At 36.9% G+C, this 16,245-nt stretch overlaps 1 long non-coding RNA gene across 1 annotated transcript; it reads right to left on the bottom strand.

The window, feature by feature from the left end:
• Positions 1-4,395: 4,395 nt before the first annotated feature.
• LOC120436041 lies at positions 4,396-5,277 on the bottom strand. Its single transcript, XR_005610073.1, has 3 exons — positions 5,210-5,277; positions 5,054-5,095; positions 4,396-4,520 (listed from the first exon to the last, which is right to left on the bottom strand). It is a non-coding gene; the product is annotated as an uncharacterized LOC120436041 (long non-coding RNA).
• Between the last annotated feature and the right edge of the window lie 10,968 nt (positions 5,278-16,245).

Raw genomic sequence — 16,245 nt, 5'->3', positions numbered from 1 at the left:
TAGGTCAGCAGGTAGCTTGATTTGAAGAACAGGACCACAGTAACTGACAGGCACACTCAGCACATTTAGATCTAATGATCTGCACCTGATGACCTGAGAACTCTAACTGGATTATAGACACTGAACTAGAATTAGAGGACCAAACCATGGATTGCTTTATGAACTAATAATGTTGCATTTCCGTGAACCTTTAAGGACTCTTGCTGCTGCATTCTGAACAAGCTGCTGTCCTATTGATGCTTTCAGTCCTGCACATCTCATTTTACTTTAGCAAAACCTGCTTAATATGAAAGCATGGACCAGTTTCTCAGAGTCAGTTTAAGATCAAAATATTCTAACTATTGATATATTTTTAAGTGACAGAAAACTGTCCTGGTGATGTTATTAATATGATTAGTAAAACTGAGGTCTTTGTCCAAGATGATACCAAGGTTCTTGGACCTGTAATAAAGACTAATATAATACCAATATATTTGAACATCTGAATGCATCTGGATGCAACATCACTATTAATAATGAAATGGTAATGATGATTATAAAAATAGCCACAAAAATATCTTCCTCTTCCCGACACTAACTGTGTTACAGAGACAGGGACAACGAATATTTCTGTCAGGTCCTGGGTCAGTGACCCAGTGTTTTGTGTTATTATTAATATTTGATTTCATCATGATTTATCACTGCTAGTGTTTTGGTCTCTGTTGTGCATTTCTAACTCCCTAAGTTCTGTAGTATTTCTTGATTTTTAGTCTTTAGAATTTGTTTATGTATCTATTCAATTCAGTTCAACTTTATTTATATAGCACCAAATCACAACAACAGTCATCTCAAGGCACTTTATATTGTAAGGTAGACCCGACAATAATGCATACAGAGAAAAAACCCAACAGTCATATGACCCCCTATGAGCAAGCACTTTGGCAACAGTGGGAAGGAAACCCACATGAAAAAGAAATAGTAAAAACTTATAAAAGACTTGCATAAGATTTGGCTTACTTCATATAGTGAATCATATAAGGCTTATATGATTTACTCATGAAAGTGGCCACTTTCATATATTGTTTTACTAAGTATCCAAAACATACAAGTTTCATTTATATAATTTTTCAAGGGATGTTATATCTGTTTTCACTCTTGTATGCTTTTCATACAAGTTTCACACAAGACAGATACAAACTTTATAAGATTTATATATATCTTTTCCATATGGGAAAACTCCCTTTTAACAGGAAGAAACCTCCGGCAGAACCAGGCTCAGGGAGGGGCGGGGCCATCTGCTGCAACTGGTTGGGGTGAAAGAACGAAGACAGGATAAAGACATGCTGTGGAAGAGAGACAGAGATTAATAACAAGTGTGATTCAATGCAGAGAGGTCTATTAACACATGTCCTGTGTCTCTACTCAATGCCTTCCTGTCCCACATTTCAGGTCTCTATGTTCTCTGTGTGTTCACGTGTTTTGCTGTTTTGCTTTGAAAGTCCGTGTTCTAGGTCATGCAGTTAGTGGGGATAGGTTAACTGGAAACTCTAAATTGCCCTTAGGTGAGAATGGGGGTGTGAATGGTTGTCTGTGTCTGTGTGTTAGCCCTGCAACAGACTGGCAACCTGTCCAGGGTGTACCCTGCCTCTTGCCCCAAGACAGCTAGGATAGGCTCCAGCTCCCCTGCGACCCTGAAAAAGAATAAGCGAGGGAAATGGATGGATGGATGGATGGATGGATGGATGGATGGATGGATGGATGGATGGATGGATGGATGGATGGATGGATGGATGGATGGATGGATGGATGGATGGATGGATGGATTTTATTTTTCTTAATGTGGCCCTAATATTCCTTTTTGTGAACAGATGTTAGATAATCAGAGCAAAATTATACAGGAGCGTATCATCTATATAGGAATGGCAGGATATATTATGATTCTTTATGACTAAGTGGGAACATGTAGAGTAACAGACCAAGGACAGACCGTTGAGGAGTCTCTGATAGAAATTCTGTACAGATCTAAAGCTGCTTATAGAAACTTCTACATTTGAGAATGTGACATGTTAAATCGGCTGAATCATGAAGCCTTTGAATTAATATGTCATGATCAACAGTGTTGAAGGCAGCAGTGAGATCGAACACCAGTGTTGAATAACGAAATTGCCTGAAACAATAATGCGGTCAGAGACAATGGTTTTTGGAAATACTCCTGAGCCCATACATTGATTTCAATCACAGAATAATGCCTGTTTTTAAACAGTGTACTGGCTGAAGGTCAGAAGATCACACACACAGAGACTTTACCATATTCTTAGAAACATTTGATGATATTAAATACTGTAAACTGTGAGATATTCAAAGTCACAATTTTACTTTTAGATTTACTCTTCTTTTAAAACTATTCTGAAATTGTTTCAAAAGTCACAGTAATCGTGACTGGTTCACTTCCAGCAGGATTATTATAAGAGAGACGAGTAGTCCTCCTGAATAATCCTGAACAGACATCAAGGAGAAAATATCGGTAATGGTTGTTCAGTTACCGTGAGTCAATCTACAGCCAGGCTCAAGGATATATTAACTGCGTGGCTACAGACATGTCTATTTATCATGATAGGTAAATATGCATTTATTTCCAACTAGGACACTCACAGGTAGAGCTGTGCTCTTTCTTCTGAGAAGTCTGGGTTTGCTTGCATTATGTTTATAATTACAATACAATACATTTGTTTTTTTATTGCTTTTCTCTTTTTGTTGAGGTTATTTCCTTAGCACACTTACAAATGTTGTTATGGCTGATGGGGTATTGTCATCACACCACTGGGTGGGCGAGCAGCATGGATACCCACATTTCAGAATGCAATAACTTGAGAACAAGTTGGCGTAGGATTTTTACATTCATACCTTTGGTGCATCTGCTAATAACCTCAGATGATTTTGAATTCTGGTGACCTCTACCTGAAGGTCAAAATCAAAGGCCAAGTTTGTTGAAAATCTTGTGAACCATTTACATGCATCTACTAAGAGGATGAGGGGTAGCTCTGGTCACCACCAGTATTTTTATTTATTCCACAAAAATGGGGATTTTATATTGATTGGTCCATGTGTTTGAATTAAATACTCCGCCAAGCTAATATTAAACTCATAGGTGCTGGATGATTCTTTGTCTAAATTGTAAGACCATAAACTCTTACAATTGAAATAAGGTGTACTTTCTGTTTTACATGATTTAGGGGATCTGTGATCACAAAATCACAATGTTTGTGATTAGTGTTTGAAAACTATAGGTTATGTGAGTTTGATTGTGTGGGTAAGCTGCAAAGGAAATCATCTGAATCTCGAAAAACAAGGTGAATGCTGTAATTTCACTTAAACATGCGCATAAATATATTTGAAATTTCTTCCCATTTAAAAAAAACTAAAGAAACAAACCTAATTTAAATCTGGCAACTACGTAAAACTGATGTAACATGTGACTCACAACGACTCACAGACAAATTTGATTCAATACTTAAGAGTTTAATGATGAAGGTGAGAAAGAAGAGTTCATGCAGGGACAACGTTTTCCTAAAAGCATTCTTTCCATTACACACTCAGTTTGCTCCTATTAAAAGAGACAATCCAGCTCCAGGTTACGTCGCTTGCTGATTCATTCCTTATGTAGCGTTACAGCAAAAGAAAAGAGGTAAAGATATAAAACAGATTCTTCTGGGGTAATTGAGATTATTTGCTTCTTTGTTTGGTGAACTATGGCTTCGTGTCAGACAAGGAATTATCTTCTTTTCCTGACGCAGACAAATGAGTATCGGGAGTTACAGGGTTTGTCATTCATACACCTGCATCCTGTAAGCATCAAAAATGAAAAGTGATTGAAACCAAGATCATGTAGACACGTGCTAATCTATACTAAACATTTTGTTAAACAATTTGCTTTTTATAATAGCATTGATTGTATTTTCACAACACTCAGTTAATATATATTAAAATAATTTGAAATAATGTAATATTTTTATTTTATATGATAAAAAATAATAATACAATGGCTGTCATTTAAAAAAATGTATATATATTATACCTGTATTACTTTCCTGTCATTCTTACTAGTTTTCACACCAAACATTACTTTATTTGAGGATTTACCTGTCCAATCCATGTGTAGGCAGTGTTCTATGTGCCTAACATTGTTAGGCTCTCTGCGACACCAGTATGCATATCTAAAACGAGTTCCATCGATCCAAAACCAATAACGCTCCTAGAAAACAGTTCAAATTGGACAATAACACATTAAAAACAAGCTACATGCTAAATCTATGCATATTTACATAGAGACAATATTTCTGAAAGCCCAATTCTCTATGACTAGAGTTTAACTGTCAGACCTTGTATAATGTTGATGGGCAGTATACCTGTTGAGCATCAGAGCCTCCAATCCATGTCGGTACGTGTTAACGGGCAGCACGGTATATGACCCTCTGAATCGCCCGGTACTCTCCAAGGTTGCGTACAGATGCCAGGTTTGCATTCTTGGACTGACAGTATCTCTGTAGTGGAGATCAAAAGACAGCAGAAAATCCAAAGTAAACAAAATATTTAGGATTTAACCAAGCTAGACTTTAGAGAACAAATAAATGGTAACTCTAAATCACTGTTTTTACCTGCGCCTGAGCCCAAGTCAGGTGATGTGGAAAGTATTGGAAGTATCGGTTGCCATACCTACTCCAAAACCCGAGGACACGTGGCTCTCTTCTCAATAAGATGCTCTTCTACAGACAAGCAAAGAATATTGATAAAAAGTGAAAGTCATTCATTTAGCTGTAAAACCACCTTGCAGTAAATTACAAAATTACTTTTTTTGTACTTTACATGTTTTCAGTTTACAAAATAAATATTTGTTTATCTCTATCTTAAAATATTTTAAAAGGTATATTATTTTGAAATACTTTCTCTCCAGATCCTTGAAACTTTTTTTAAAAAACCCAACAAAGCAAAATAATTCACTTGCTGCATGTAGACAGGACATTGAAGTGCTGTTCTTCTGTTTAACATGACAGAAATCTGGAAAATGTCAACCGACCTGGTGAAACTGATCCCTCTTCCTCACTGCTGTGATCGTCATCTGGAAGAGAAGGACAAATTAAAGCATCACATTACAATGTGTTTATTATGCAGTTTATTTATATGAATGATGGCACATGTGTATACATTTAGTACAATATACTGCAATACTGACCAGCAGCAGTGGTCAGAGCCATCATTGCACAAAGAAGTGCAGATGCAGTCAACAGCTTCATGGTGATGTTCAGCATCTGTGAAATACAATAGCCCTAAATTGATTGGAAGTCTGTTAAAGAAAGGATAGAAAAATGACAGTAAAGTTTGCGGCCAACCTTTTGTCCTCTCTTGTTTCTTTTCAGCACGACCCCTAATTTCAGCCTTCCAGTGAGAAGGTGATGAACAGCTCTAAGATCAGCGCTTTTATACTGTTTGAACCATTTACATATTTGCAAAATAAGGAACTAACACTGAAACAACAAGACATAGCTCACATGACTCATGCCACCCAGACCTCCATGGCACATCTGTCTTTCTCAACCAACACCAAATAACCATCCTCATCATGACTAAATTTTACATATTGACTGTTTCCACAGAGTACAACCACAGAACATCTGATTAAGCCTTAGTTCAGTGAGATAAAATATATTGTATCTAGTATTATTGTCCGTGTTTCTGGAGTCCCAATTTTATATAACAAAATATTCTTCCTGTTTAACAAAGCAGATGTGTTGCTAGCCCTTGACATCATAATTAGGATATTTTGTCTCGTCTAGAAGGCATGGAGGGAGGAGAATGTGGACCCAAAAGCAGACAATGGGAATGGAATCTGAATTTACACCGAAGGGCATTTATTTATGCAGAAAAACAAAACAGGGGGAAAAAAACATGGATTTCAAATCCAAACAGAGGAATGCCTAAACTGGGGAAACTAAACAAAAAACCTTGAAGTGTTGGGGAAAAGTAAGTAAGTAAGTAAAGTTTATTTATTAAGCGCTTTTCATAGACAGGCCGTCACAAAGCGCTGTACACAAAGATTAAAATAAACAGAAAGTTAAGTTACAGAATAGACAATATACACAATATAAAAAATTAAAAGTAAATAAAAATGTAAAATTTTAAATTTTAAAAGTGTTGATCAACAGAAGGCTTGCTTAAAAAGATAAGTTTTTAACTGCTTTTTAAAGGATTCCACAGAGTCAGCCAAACGTAGTTGTGGTGGTAAACTGTTCCACAGCCTTGGTGCCACAGACTGAAAGGCTCTGTCCCCTCTGGTCTTCAGTCGTGTACAGGGAACAGCCAACAGACTCTGAGTCTGTGAGCGGAGACGACGAGCAGCAGTGTATTTTGTAAGAAGCTTGGAGTGCTCTGTATGTTAAAACAAGAATTTTAAAATGAATTCTAAAATCAATTGGGAGCCAATGTAAAGAACATAAAATAGGAGTAATGTGAGCATGCTTGCTAGAACGTGTTAGTAGACTGGCTGCTGCAGTTTGTATAGGTTGGAGGCAAGAAAGAGATGATTTATCCAAGCTGGTAAACAGGGCATTACAATAATCTAAACGCGATGACACAAATGCATGAACAATTTTTTCTAATTCAGCTGAGGAGACCATATGTCGCAGTTAAGAAATGTTCCTTAAATGAAAGAAACAGGAACGAGACAGAGATTTTACATATGAGTCCAGGCCCAGAGAAAAATCAAATATTACTCCTAGATTTTGAATATTTGACTTAAGAGAGGAACAGAAAGGGGCAAGAACCTGATTGATTTTACAATGTAGTTCAGGAGGAGCTATGATCATGGTCTCTGTCTTATTCGCGTTTAATACTAGATAGTTGCTAGAAAGCCAATCAGAAACCTGAGTTAAGCTCTGGACTAGGGTGGACAGCCTATCCAGCTGATGAGGCTTAAAGGACATATGCAGCTGAATGTCATTGGCATAGAAATGATAAGAAATGTCACTAATAGATTGAATAATGCTAGCTAAAGGAAGCATGTAAAAAGATCATAATAAATCATAATGGACCCAAAACTGAACCCTGTGGAACTCCACAGGTCAGGGTGGCAATGTTAGAGGTAAACCTGTTGGTCCTAACAGAAAAGGTCCTATCTGATAAGTAGCAGAAAAACCAGTCTAGGGTGGATCCAGATATACCAGCCAAAACCTTCAGCCTGTTGAGTAGGATTTTGTGGTCAATGGTATCAAAGGCTGCGCTAAGGTCAAGCAAAATGATCACAGAACAATTTCCTGCATCAGAAGCCATTAACAAATCGTTATAGACCCTTAAGAGAGCAGTCTCGGTGGGGTGCTGCTTTTGAAAGCCAGACTGAAAAGGGTCAAAAATCGGTAATCTGCATAGTAAGGACCTGAACTGATTTTCTACAATTTTTTCCAGTAATTTACTTATAAATGGCAGTTTTGAAATAGGCTGATAATTACTAGTAGAGCTAGGATCTAGATTCTGTTTCGGAAGAAACGCAGACGCAAGGACAACAGGTAAAAGAAGACAAAGGACTAAATACACAAAGGATAACGAAGGGATGGGAATCAGGAGGGAAACACAAATATACACACGGGACTGGGAGGAAGCAAAACTGAACACACTATATACAAGACGAGGAACTATCAACATAAAACAGGAAACATGAGACAAAGACAGAAACACGGACTAGACGCTGGAACCAGAGAAGAGCAGACATGAAAAGTTGACTAGATGTGATATATGGAACACAGGAGAAGGCACAGCAACAAAAAACTGGGAACAGGAAATCGCTAAAAATACAAAAAAAACTTAGGGAGCTAGAACTAGAAGAACATGAAAAACACGAAATCAAAGAATATACAAAACCCAGAAAAACACAAAAACTGGCTTCCAGACCCAGTACCATTACATATTTTTTTTTCCTTTAGATCAGCGGTCTCCAACCCCCGGGCCACGTACCGGTACTGGTCCATGAGTCGTTTAGTACCGGGCCGTGAGAGTTGAGGCCTGGGTGTGAAATTTATGGTTTTCGGTGGGGGCATCATTTTCTATCGTTAACTCGGTTTCCCTGGGACATTTCCGTTGTTTTATGAATAAATCTTTTTTTTTTTTTGGTACCCATACTGGTTTTATTTTGTTGTATTTATCTGCGACACCTTAAAGGCTGATCCATGAAAATATTGTCGGTCATAAAAGGTTGGGGACCGCTGCTTTAGATGCCATGAGAGAAATAATGTCCCTAAATTACTACAATATGAGTTTTCATCTGAGAGCGACATCATTGTATCAGACACCTTAATGTCAACACTTTGACATTGACTGAAAGTATTTGGAAAATCTCTTCACAACAACTCAGTCCTGGGTTTCAGTACCTTGGGTTTATATCTTTTATATAGAAAAATATTGTGGTAGTCCTTATTCCTAAAACGATTTATCCTAGTTATCTCAGTGACTCAGACTGTTCGCCCCAACACGCCTTATTAGAAATACTTTAAGAACTATTACAGCAGAAATCATAAGAAAATCTTTTCAAGATCTTGACCCTGTGTATTTGGCTTACAGGCTGTACCATGTAAAACAAGGGGAATTAATTAAAATCCCAATAGGCCTGGATACTATGATTTCTTTCACAACAAGGTCCAGATCTCATTTCATCCCACAGCTTACCCAAAGCAATTACCCAAAAGCAAAAATAATTCACCTGATATTTTAACTCAACAGGTTTCAGCAACTAAAACATATTCACAAAGGAAATGTTTGTTTGGAAAAAGGAAAGACATATTTACAAATTTACATCTAAAAAGACAAAATTTTCTAAGGCTTTTTGTTGCTATACACAGTTTTTTAAAAAAAGCAAACAAAAAACACAACTGGTCCTTAGCAAATGAGCAAAAGCCACTAAACAATTTTCACTAGCAGTCAAAAACTAACGTGTACACTTATGTCTGCATTTTGATTTCGTTAAATACAAACAAAATTATATCAGAAGTGCTGCCAGGTGTCTGGCCAGAAAGAGAGGACCAATTTGTTTATTTGGCAGTTCAATGAAAGGCTTCAGTTAGTTAAGAGTGTGAAAAAAATAGCGTTAACATTTGTAGTTTTGTCTTGTTATACAATATTTGAAATAAAACAACCCAAACAAAACAGATTTTTAGGAAATATTAGTGGGTGTTTTCTGTTTTCTTTTGTTTTTTTTCTGTACCACTTGAAGACTAAAGTGGCCCTCCAATGAGATGGCGGTGCCAGCAGCGGCCCGTGGCTCATTTAAGTTTGAGACCCCTGGTGTTGAGCCCCCCGGGGTTAAAGACATGAGCAATGTAGCAGCTGTTGCCCCTTATCAATCAGGTAAGAGTTATAAAGCTATTTTCAAACAACCTAAAGTACAGAATTCTAAACTGAGAAAGAAACGGCGTGGACATCCCAAAAAATTCATCCAATATGAGACCCTGCAAAGATCAGAGACACTGTAAAAGAGAACAAAACAAATACCCTGAGAGCTACATCTTAGACACTACAGGCCTCAGTTGGCAAAAACATGTTTGGCAGAGTTGGCAGGAGAACACTCCCTCTCTACAAAGAATATAGCGTCATGCCTTAGATTTGCAAAGTTGTATCTAAACAAACAACGAGATTTCTGAAACAATGTCCAATGGACAGACAAGAAAAAAAAATTGGGTGACTGGTTGGTGAAATGGTTGGTGAAACCAGCCCCAGGTCCTGGCAACAGCTTTCAATATGTAGATCAGATGGAAAAAACTGTGCAAAAATTGAATAATTCTGTTTCCTGATATTAATTTTACAGGAAAAGAGTACATAACAGTAACAACTTCTGTTTACTAACCTGGCAAAAGATGTATTACATTTAAATATTTATATTTAAATTAAATTTACCTACCACAATAAAGTCACTAGGATTTTTTTTCTGTCTCGTTAATAATGTGCTGATCAAGTGTACATTTTGTTATAATGCACAGTTTACATCTGTCATCAACACAGAAACACAACCTTTTTATTTCAATAAAACAATAGGTGCATTGTGTGGACATCGTCATATTATCTGTATTGTGCCTTCTAGATGACGAGGAAGTCCCCCCATAGTGACAAAACAGGTCAAACAGGAACCACAACACGTAAGAAGAGTGATTACATAAAGTAGGCAGTTCTTTTATGCCTTTAGGCTTAACCTAGACTTTACATACAGGTGCATCCTTATTGAGAAAACTGTATTGAAAACATACTTGGTTAGAGGCAAGACTGACATATAATCAAATAATGTTTGTGGAAATGCACAAAACAGCAATAAAGTAAGACCAAAATCTTGCCACATGCACTCCTAATCTGGCATACCAGACCCAGTGCTTTGTGAACTGTGTGCTGGTTGAAGCCAGAAGTCTTGGCAGAACACAGGGACACAGGGAAGTGGTAAGCCTTCACTTCCACTTCCTCCTTAAGAATGACTTGGTGACTTTCTATATCTGACATGTGGCTTTAGCCTCAGTTATCATGCATTTAAGCATCGCAGCTACTTTCAGGACGCTTTTGCATTTATGTTGAAAAAGAACCAACAACAAGAAATAAATTTTTCTAGTTTTATATGACATAATCAGCTATATCATACTTTCAAATATTGCTCAACCAAGTACTTTGGGTAGCCAGGTGCCTACCTAAAGTATGGTACTTTAATGTCCATCTGAGAGGTTTTGGTTCTTTTCAAAGATTTGGCTCTTTTTGCTCGGCTCCCTTAGAAGAGCCAGCATTTGCTACTGCTGGTAAGAATAAATATGGCGTTTAAAGCTGGGACAAATGTTGTTGGCCATTTTCCATTTTGGAGGACAAGAGTCACTGGCTCCTTACCCAGCTTCTCATGAACACTTATCTGTTTGCCTTGGGTTATTTGTTTTGGAATAAATGCACTCATTTTCCTAAATGTACAACAAATAAAAACAAAACTTTTCACCTTTCACACTCTGGAAGTGTTTTTACAAACATTTATTTCCTGTGGTTAAAACTGTTAAAGATGATATGTTAGACATGAAGCCACAACTCTTGTGACATAATGTTTGAACTTCATTTTTGAAAGATATTTCTTAAGAATACAACCACAGCTGTTGGCTAATTGACAATACTATGATAGTGGGGTTATTTGCAAGTAAAAGACTGACATGCTTTCCTTGGCTATTTTCATGCATTTTATGTCAATGTTACATGAACCCCGGCATGTAACACACACAGACCTCTAGATTCTTTTTAGGGAACTATAGTTACAGTGTTTTTAGCCGAAGGCTCTTTAGAATCTATAGCTCTGACTCAGGCCAGCTCATGTTCAGCTCTCCTCAGACACTGCCACACCAGCTGCTGCTGGAAATAGGGAAGCCGTGGTTAGCATGATGAAAATCAACTCTACCAGCCGGCCTTCCCCAGCACTGTTCCCTCAACAAACCACAACCTGTCACAGTCAACTTTTACATACGGGTTGAATGAAATTTGACCCGTTTCACATTTTGATAGCATAAAAAAAATACCATAATAATTATTACAGTATTTTACCATAAAATGTGATGCCTTTTCCTGAATTGACCCAAACTCCACCATAATAAGCATTTTTTGTAGCTGATCACCAGGTTTGCGCACATGTCGTGAGACATTTTGGCCTATTCCTCTTTACAGAAACTCTCTAAATCTTTTAGGTTTCTTGGCTGCCGCTTGGAAACTCCAAGCTTCAGCTCCCTCAACAGATGTTCTAGCAAGTCTAAAGACTAGCTATTCCTCTCTAAGACCTTAATGTGGTTTATTTTTTAGCCACTGCTTACCTTGCCAGTATGTTTTGAGTCATTTTTGTGCTGTTAAGCTGCTTCCATCTCTGTGTGACTGTGGGGATGGTCTTCTTTGGGTCATAGTCCACATTACGCTCCCTCCAAACCTTTGAGCTGTTTGGCATGAGTTCAACCTGCAATTTTGTCTTCATCTGACCACAGCATTTTTGATATTCTGCCTCTATCTTAAAATAAGAGAGAGAAATGAATCTACCATAAAATTAGAGGCTGTAATTATTTCCTCCATTTTAAGGAACTGGATCTTGGTTATATTCTGACTCTATCTTAAAAAACAAGAGAGAACTGAAACTACAATAAAATTGGAGAGTTTAATAATGTTCCCCACTGTAAGGAACAGTGGTTACACACATTAGAAACAATTAATTGTTTTGCTACCTGAGATTAAAACAATACTGAGAAGTGGGATCTGGTTGTGGTTGTTGAGTTGGTGGTGTTGCCGGTTTTCTACTACAGGTCTTGTCCCAAAAGCGCACACATTCATGCAGCACTTTTATCTATGTCTAAGTGGAATCTAGCATTCACACATGCTCTGATGTATGTATCAGGGGCAACTTTGGCTTCAGTATCTTGCCTATGGATACGTAATGTTCCAGTGGGCAGATGACCTGCTCTACCACCTAAGCCACAGCTGATCCAAAAATTTTTGGCCAAATGTTTGCTGGTTGACCAAAAATTCTTTATTGTTGATACCAAAGCATTTTGTTTGTTTGTTTTTTCTATCATCTGTCATTTTGTGAGCAGAAATTTCAAAATAGTTGATGGTTTGAAGTTTACAAATATAAGTAGAAATTTGCACTTTTCTTCTTCCTACAAGAGGTACTTTTGGATTTTGATCTGAAAATCAGATGGAAGAAGAGGTCTCAGTGGAGTCTAACGATTTAAGATCCTGATATTTAATGAAGAGGTTAATTGGTACATTTATTAAATGTAATTCTCGACCCCCACATTTATAACTTGTCTAAAATCACATTTACAGGATTGTACATGGGTTGGTCCCATTAAATGTGTTGTAGCAGTATTACCATGGTTTTAACAGCTTGATGCTAATATGAAGCACTAAACAAAGTTTAATTAGGGTTAGGGATTCACAAACATATATGTTCTTATGTCAAAACAGATCAAATAAAAACAGCCATGAAACTATAACTCTTGTGAAATTATGTCTGAACTTTAGTTTAAAAAGATGGCTGCAGGGTCTGTCATGGTCTTCTTGGTTTTTGTATGCACCAGTTTTCTTAGCAAGAACTGCCCTGTTAAAAGATTTGCATGTGCTACAATCACTTGGATCACCTAAGTTGTGAGATAATTTCAGTTGAAAAATATAAATCTATTGTTGAAGACTTTGACTATGCAAAAAATGAAAAAAAAAAAAAAAATCCAAAACATAACAGCATCCAATGGCTTAATAATAATATGAAATATATAAATTGTCAATGTTGAAGAGCTGGATGCCCAGGAAAGGCTGTCATTAACTTAAGGGTCATTCTACCTCAAATCAGCCAATTTGTAACATATTTCCTGGTCAACCATCTCCGATTTTGCTCAAATATTTGTGGTGCAAAGTTTGAACATATATACGTACATATATACGTATATAACCAACATATATAATGAAATATTCACATTATTTACAAACACTTTTCAAGATACATTTATTTGAAATAACTGACCCCCTTTCAGGCCATGTTTTTGCACACTGAAATCTGAGGCAAAGTTTGAACATTGATATCAAAAACTATTAATCCTTAGCTGTCAGTGGGTTTGTTTTTTTTGTTTGTTTGTTTGTTTTCCAAAATAGATCAAAACTCAAGAATGAAAATCTTCCGTCTTAATTTTCCACCCTGGCAACTGCTATCCGACAAAGCTGTAGGCTTTAGGCTTTAAGTGAAACTGGAAATTGGTAATTAGGCAAGCAGGTAGCCTACATGGTCCCGCACTGAAAACGCCCTTGCATATGATTTAGTCACTAGCAGCTTGTTGCACTTATTTATTGTCTGTATAAAATATGTCCACTGACTTGAAAACACTGCAACTACAACCACGAGATTTAGCATTAGAGAAACTGTGAAGTGTGAGGCAAACCAGACTACAGTCCCATCATGTGGTAAGATACCTGTATTGCAAACTACCATGTGGGTGTAGACACAATTTGGATTTTTTAGGAAAATTTAGGGGCGTGTGTCATGGTCCCTCCAATTTTGATTCTGCGTCAAATTCTTATTTCTTTTTTAGTTTTAGTCTCAATGTCATGTTTCCTGTTTTATTCTAATAGCGTCTTGTCTTGTGTGCTTTGTATCGAGTTTAACTTTCCTTGTCTTGTTATATCTGATGTGTTCCCACTGCATTTCCCACCTGTTTCCTCTACCCTCATTACCTGGTGTGTATTTATTGTTTTAGTCTCCACTTGTCCTTTGTTGCAGTCTCCCTCATTTCTGTCCTCTATTGCTCTGTTTCCCTGGATTCTTAGTTTTGTATTATGAAATACTCAAGCATTAAACCTGCTTTGAGTTCATTTCTTGACTCATGAGTCTTAATCTAAGTCCTAATCTTAATCCTCCCTGCCACATAGTTGTTTCATGGCATTGTGATTGACACATACGCTGACATGCGCAACTGTAGCTAGGCCTCACCTCCAGTAATTGGAGTTACTGTACTGGAATTCTTTACTATGTCTGTGCCTTTTTATTATCTTATGATTTTCCATTTAAATGTGTTAAGCGAACATTTACATCACTCTGGTTTAAAGAAAACAGGTTGTTTGCAGTAATTTTGCAAAAACAACATGGGGCATTTCACAAAAAAATGTTGTGGAAATCATGCCAACAAAATAGAAAGTTTTAAACTTAATCTTAAAAGTAGAGAGGGTGTCCGTCTCAAACTGGGAGCTGGTTGAAAGCTGCCATGAAAGCTGAAGGCTCTGCCTCCCATTCTACTTTTAAATAATCTAGGAACAAGTAAGCCTGCAGTCTGAGAGCGAAGTGCTCTGATAGGGTGATATGGTACTTTAAGGTTATTAAGGATGACCTTATAGTACCTGATTATTCAAGAGGAGAAGGAGTATAAATTCATCTCTGGATTTAGCAGGAAGCCAGTGAAGAAAAGCCAATATAGGAGACTAACGGGGACTAAATATATATTAGTCCCTGTTAGTATTCTTGCTGCAGCAGTTTGGGTTAACTGAAGGCTTTTAAAGTAGTTCAGCTAAGAAGTAATAAATGCATCAACTCCCAAGGCATAAGAGAAAAATAAAAAAGATATAAATGAATGGTGAATGACCCTGTGTACTGTCATCATCAGTCTCTCCAATGTTTTGAGAGACTGATGATCCCCCACCCCTGTTGACCTGGACCAGTGTCCGTTTGCTCATAAAACCAACAGATGCACTGAGGATACCAATTCACTCATGCTCCACATTGCCCACACACACCTGGAAAACCCTAACACTTATGTGAAAATACTGTCTACTGACTTCAGCTCTGTCTTCACTACCATTAGCTCAGGCAAGCTAGTTAGCAAGCAGTCCACTGGGTCTGGACTCTGACCTCTGTCTGTTGGATTAAAGACTTCCTCTCCATCACGTTTTCACTCTGCTGCCCTCTGGAAAGGTCAGTAAGTGTTCGCCCCTTCAGACTACAGAGAAGCTTCTGAACTCTATCTCACAACACTGTGAACACCTGCTGCAGAATTAATAAAAATTTTGAAACAGATAGCTATGTGTAATTCCTTACAGGTATGACACAGAATACACACACACACACACACACACACACATATATATATATATATATATATATATATATATATATATATATATATATATATATATACATATATATATATATATATATATATGTATATATGTATATATATATATATATATATGCATGTGTGTATATATATATATATACGCATATATATACATATATATATATATATATATATATGTGTGTATATATATATATCTTGGTATGGTAGTAGTTAATATGTTATTGTGGGCCAAAAGTCTATGCCAAAAGGAAACAGGAAATCATTGTGGTCATGGTACTGTGCACACAGCGGTTGCAGCATGTTCTGGAACTGAAACCATGTACATGATAATAATTTAATAATACTGGTACTTTTCCAGACAGTTTTTTTTAATTTTCTTTTTCATGATAATGAATAGCATATTTAATTAAATTTAACAAAATTTAACAAACAGTTTGTTTTTCTCTTGATACAACTTAGTGTACTATGATTTTCAAATTTTAGTTTAGAAAGTCTGATAACAGGTAAATGGTACATTTGAAATATATTTTTAAACTTTTGCACTCACAAGGTTTCCTCCCAAAGTTCACGTCACGCTCACTACCTCTTTTCACACTTGGTTCCAGCTGTCACCCCTGAGATT

Source organism: Oreochromis aureus, linkage group 3 (assembly GCF_013358895.1).
Source record: "Oreochromis aureus strain Israel breed Guangdong linkage group 3, ZZ_aureus, whole genome shotgun sequence".
NCBI lineage: Eukaryota > Metazoa > Chordata > Actinopteri > Cichliformes > Cichlidae > Oreochromis > Oreochromis aureus.
Note: the sequence above shows the minus strand (reverse complement) of the source record. Positions and strands in the feature narration are given on the sequence as shown.